Raw genomic sequence first — 6000 nt, 5'->3', positions numbered from 1 at the left:
TCTCCTGATAACAACGTCCTCTTGAGTAGTCCGCACCCGGAGATCCGAATGGGGGACTATTTTACCTCCGGAATATTTTACCCAAGAGGATGCCATCATCATTTAACCATACAGTAAAGCTGCATGCCCTCGGGAAAAATTACAGCTGTTGTTTCCCCTTGCTTTCAGCCGTTCGCAGCACAGCAAGGCCGTTTTGGTTATTGCTACAAGGTCAGATCAGTCAGTCATCCAGACTGTTGCCCCTGCAACTACTGAAAAGGCTGCTGCCCGTCTTCAGGAACCACGCGTTTGTCTGGCCTCTCAACAGATACCCCTCCGTTGTGATTGCACCTAAGGTACGGCCATCTGTATTGCTGAGGCACGCAAGCCTCCCCACCAGCGGCAAGGTCCATGGTTCATGGGGGGTTTATTCATTTTAGGTGCATTGTGCTCACACCTACTGCCAGGTTCTAAATGACAGCAAACTCAGTAGTTACTAGACATCGTTAGAGAGCAGAATGGGACGTTCCGCGGAAGTCGCGGGCGCCGAACGTGGTCTGATGATTGGGCGTCACCCGTGCCATACGTCTGTGCACGAGATTTGAACACTCCTAAAGATCCCTAGTGAGCCGTTATCTCCAGCCTCTGGCGCATCGCCAGAGGGGGTCATGGTGCTTAGCGTGCGATCGCTGGCGGCTTTGGGAGAGGGAGGACGTACTGGCGTACGGGCAGTTGGCGGTAGGTGGCCCGCGTGAACGTCGGCGTTTCGCGAGCAGGACTGTATCGTACGGTGAGCTGTTTTGAGGTGGGAAGCCACGCCTCGTCGCGGTTTGTGTTGCGACTCATTTAGAAGGACGGTGAGGCGATATGCCTGGAGGCATGATGTTCTGACGTTTGTATTATCGAGTTCCGGGCTTCTTGTTGTAAGATTGCTCTTTCATTATGGATTGCACCTCTCCCCCTCCCCTCCACTGTGAAACTGTGGCCGTTGGTATTCGAAGCTGCCTCACGCAGACTAGACTCTTGGTTGCTAGTTTGCTGTTTATTTTGCTGCCCGCAAGGTTGCACCGGCAAGATTGCCTCCTGGTAGAGTGAGGCTCACCGTTTGACAGTTTCAATCTACCTGTGGTCGCATGCGTGTGTTCACCCTTAAACGGTATATTGTCAACTCGATCTGTAAGTTCGCATCTTGTGGATTCGTGTCGTGACTTTCTTGTAGTGTTCCCCGAATTTTCACGTTGTTGTTAACGTGCACCGTTGAATAACGATTTGTTTAACGGCAAGCAACAAGAAGAGTCTTTCGACAGAACGCCGTTGAGTGTTCAATGAGCGTACGTTTGAAATTACTGTTATAACCAAATACGTCATTGCTCTGTGGTTATTAATAACTTGGCAAGATTACTAGCTTTCGACAGAGCGCCGTTGATATTCTCCGTTGTTATTAACGTGCACCGTTAAATCACAATTTGTTTAACGGCAAGCCACAAGAAGAGCCTTTAGACAGAGCGCCGTTGAGTGCTCCATCAGCGTACAGTTGAAAATACTGTTATTACCAAATGTTTTACAGCCACTAGCAGTTGTAATCTGCGCTTGTGACTTGGATGATTACATAGTTTTAGATTTTTACATAGTTATGTATATGGTGCTGTTTAAGCACCTTTTATGTATGTATATGTTGTCTCGCAGCAGGTCTGGCGACTGATTATTAGCGTTGTCAGCAAGATAACATCGTTCTAGTTTATATATATATATATATATATATATATATATATATATATATTGATGTTTAAAGTCCTTTTTTAAAGTATGTGTATGCTGGGTCACAGAAGGTCTGGCGACTAAGTATTACTGTTGTCAGTAACACCTGCTACTTGTTGCTCCAACGATTATCTTATTGTAGTCCTTTATCTATGTCTGTTAATATTTAAAAGGTAAAATAATTCTGGGCGTTTAATATTCTTACCCGTAGCAGGTTTACCTGGTAGCTTACGGACATCAGCTGTAGTATTCTGGGCTTGTTGCTTGGTTGATTACATGCTTCTTGTTTTATGTACATACTTACTGTTTATATATCACAGGTCTGAGAATTAACCTATCATTATTGAGAATTGTGTCCCGATTGTTGGTTTGATTGCGTAGTGAGCATAATTTCGGTATATACTTTTATATAAATTTTTCAGACTTAATGTTTGGGAAGACAAGAAACGTACGTATTTATGATAATTTCAGGGCCGACATTGGTTTACGATGTTCCTTTCCCAACCGTCATCCTGTACCCTGTACCCTGGGTGCGTATTTGGGTTAAGAGAGTTGTCTATTCGTAGGCGTGCCACTCGCAATTTTTGTCGGAGCCTGTATTGCTCGATCCCCCAGAAATTGGCCTAGCCCTCCCACTCCTTCTCCTACTTAACGATAAATCCAGCCTTGAGGAGGACCATATCACCTAGGTCCACTGTTTCCGATGTGATGGTGAAGCGTAAACGTGAAGGGACACGTACAGCACAAAAGCGTACAGGCCGACCTCGTCTGTTGGCTGATAAAGACTGCCGACAGTTGATGACGGTCGTAATGGGTAATAGGCCGAAAACTATCCAGACCATCACACAGGAATTCCAAACTGCATCAGGATCCACTACAAGTACTATTTAGGCGGGAGATGATAAAACTTGGATTTCGTGGTCGAGCGGCTGCTCATAAGCCACACCTCACGCCGGTAAATGCCAAACGACGCCTCGCTTGATGTAAGGACCGGAAACATAGGACGACTGAACAGTGGAAAGTCGTTGTGTGGAGTGACGAATCACGTTACACACTGTGGCCATCCGATGGCAGGGTGTGGGTATGGTGAATGCTCGGTGAACGTGGTGTTAATGTGTGGCCGTCTTTTCATGGAGGGAGCTTGCACCCCTTGTTGTTTTGCGTGGCACTATCACAGCACAGGCCTACATTGATGTTTTAAGCACCTTCTTGCTTGCCATTGTTGAAGAGCAATTCGGGGATGGCGATTGCATCTTTCAACACGATCGAGCACCTGTTCAGAAAGCACGGCCTGCGGCGGAGTGGTTACACGACCATAATATCCCTGTACCTAACTGGCCTGCACAGGGTCCTGAGCTGAATACCATAGAACACCTTTGAGATGTTTTTGAACGCCGACTTCGTGCCAGGCTGCACCGAGTGACATCGATAACACTCCTCAGTGCAGCACTCCGTGAGGAATGGGCTGCCATTTCCCAAGAACCCTTCCAGCACCAGACTGAACGTATGCCTGCGAGTGTGGAAGCTGTCATTACAGACATTGATCTGTAATTTTGCAGTTTCGTATATCTTATCCTTCTTATATTCTGGAGTCAACTGCTCTTTTTTCCAGTCACTTGGGACTGTAGGCTGGGAGAGAGATTCGTGATGAATGAAAACTAAGTATGGGGCCAATTCTGTAGATTACTATTTGTAAAACCCACTTGAGGTTTCATGTGGACCTGGCGACTTACTTGTTTTCTCAGTTGTTTGTCAATACCAGCGATGCTTATTACTACGTCCGACATACGGGAGTCTGTACGATGACGAAACGACGTATAACAATACCGGGTACTACTAACTTAGCACTACATCGCTAATGCTACTCCTGTGAGAGGACGCCTATTCGGCCGTAATAGAGAGCAATGAAAAGTTATCAGACTGTTTTTGTTTCTGTAAAGATTTATGTTGAAAGGAAGCAGTAGCGGAACAAAAGCGAATCAAACCAAGATCTATCAGTAACAAAGTAAACTGTAATTACGTAAAGGGAAACGGTTGCCACCCTAATTACGCACACTTGTACCATGCATTAGTACGGTTCATAAAGAAAATTGAATGTTGCGATTGACTTTAACTGACAGAGATCATATGATTTGCAAATAAGACACCAACAGTAACACAATGTATCAAGCAATGTTACAACTGTTTGGTATGAACTACAAAGGAAGAGTATTAATACGTTTAACACTTTCTGTTATTACATTATAATATGACGCTAATGATCATTTTAGGTACATGGTTACTAATGGTGTAACGCTACTAACTTGGACAAGGGTCCTTTTGTCAAATTAGTTACTGGAAATTTCTACAGCTGAAATAGTTTCCAAGTTGTTGAATCATTTGTACTGATCTCAAAGGGCATTCATCATTAAAAGGATACATCTGCGTATATTACTGTAACTAACTAAGAGACCCGGTTTTGCCCGGGTGTTTATGTACAGCTGTGCTCAGTATTCGTAGGCGTGGAATTTATTTCTGAGTTACAGAGCTTATTGTATACAGCATTTGAAGTAATATGACTGGGGACATCAGCGAAGAGCTTGTTTACTTCACTAACAAGGAAGAGAGCCGAGTTGAGCTGGTCCTACGTATAGCAACTGACACGGTGGTCCATGCCCGCAACACTCTGCGTCTGAGCTTGAGTCTTGTTTATGGTCATGGCACACTACAAGTTCACCGAGAATTGTACACGTTAAATGCAGAACAGTTAATGTTTAGGAGTAAGTGGGATTAAGTGCGACGCCTCCAGTGAAAATTTCCGCTTTTATGATGTTACGTTAGTGAGAAGTGACTTTAAGGCTATATGAATCAAGGGTTGTGAGGAGTAAAATGGAAATGTGTGACGAGGGCCTCCCGTCGGGTAGACCGTACGCCTGATGCAAGTCTTTCGATTTGACGCCACTTCGGCGGCTTGCGCGTCGATGGGGATGAATTGATGATGATTGGGGCAAAACAACAGCCTGTCCCTGAGCGGAGAAAATCTCCGACCCAGGCGGGAATCGAACCCGGGCCCTGTGGATTGACATTTCGTCACGCTGACCACTTTTTTTTCCGTCACGCTGACCACTTTTTTTTTATAATTTGTATTGAACAAACTAAAAGTACATATATATTCACTATGCAAGAGTTCTTCAAGGTACGATTTAAACATATACAAATGACTGTTAGTTAAACAAAAAAAATAGTAAAAAGAAAAACATTAAATACAACAAAATATAAGATATTCTGTCTTCTTCCTTTTTTTTAATTTTTTTTTTTTTTTTTTTTTTCCGTCGATGCATGGAAACGTGGATAAGGGTGTTGCATCATGTGACAGGTAGGCATGGTACACCCCAACTTTGAGGGGGGTCGAGGAAGACGCTGCGGAGATAACCGGCAAAAGTTTGTCGGTAAGATGGTTTTCGGGTGAGGGTGCTATGCGCGGTCACAACTTTGTACCAGAAGTCAAGGACTGTATGCGGACCACTCTGAAAGAGGTATTCTAAAGCCTGTCCTCGAAACCAGATTAGGGCATGGTGCTTAGCAAGAGGGTAGTGAAATGTCTGGGGCAACAACAGGAAATCCGGGGTTACCGTCGTTGGCGGGGCACGGAGGTAAAAGCCCACGGTTCGTTGGATGAGGAGCGATACGTTTTGTTTCAGGGGGCACGTAAGACGGTGCTCGTCGGTGTCTTCGAGCTGACACTCAGGGCAGAGTGGGGAGGTGGCCAGTCCTATGCGATAAAGTCGACTATTAGTCGGGAATTTTCCATAGACTAAAACATACCAGAGTGCAGACACAAACGACGGTAAAAAGGGTGCATGCACACACCCCCAAACCGTGCGCCAGTTAATGTCAGGATGCTGTAGCACCATGGGGTCGCAAGGGTTGGACAGCATAAACAAACGATAATAATCTTTTGCACGGGGAGGTCGGGTGACTGGAAGATCGGCCCGAACGTAGCTGAGTTTTATGAAACAATTGGCGACGTGATACAATAATGGAGAAATAGGTGCCACATTGATCGGTGGATCGAGAGAAGCTGGTTGGGGGATATCTAAGAGACTGCGTGTTAAGGACGGGACCGGCCCCTGCCAGTGCCGCAACAGAGTGTGGACAAAGAGTGCAGAAGATCGTGCCTGCACGTTTACGAGTCCGAGGCCACCTTTTGCAGGAGACAGTGTTAGAGTGTTGTAGCGGACTTTGAAAAGTGCCCTGCTGACACGAAATATCCAAAGGCTGATT

Source organism: Schistocerca americana, chromosome X (genome assembly GCF_021461395.2).
Source record: "Schistocerca americana isolate TAMUIC-IGC-003095 chromosome X, iqSchAmer2.1, whole genome shotgun sequence".
In the NCBI taxonomy this organism is placed as follows: Eukaryota; Metazoa; Arthropoda; class Insecta; order Orthoptera; family Acrididae; genus Schistocerca; species Schistocerca americana.
Note: the sequence above shows the minus strand (reverse complement) of the source record.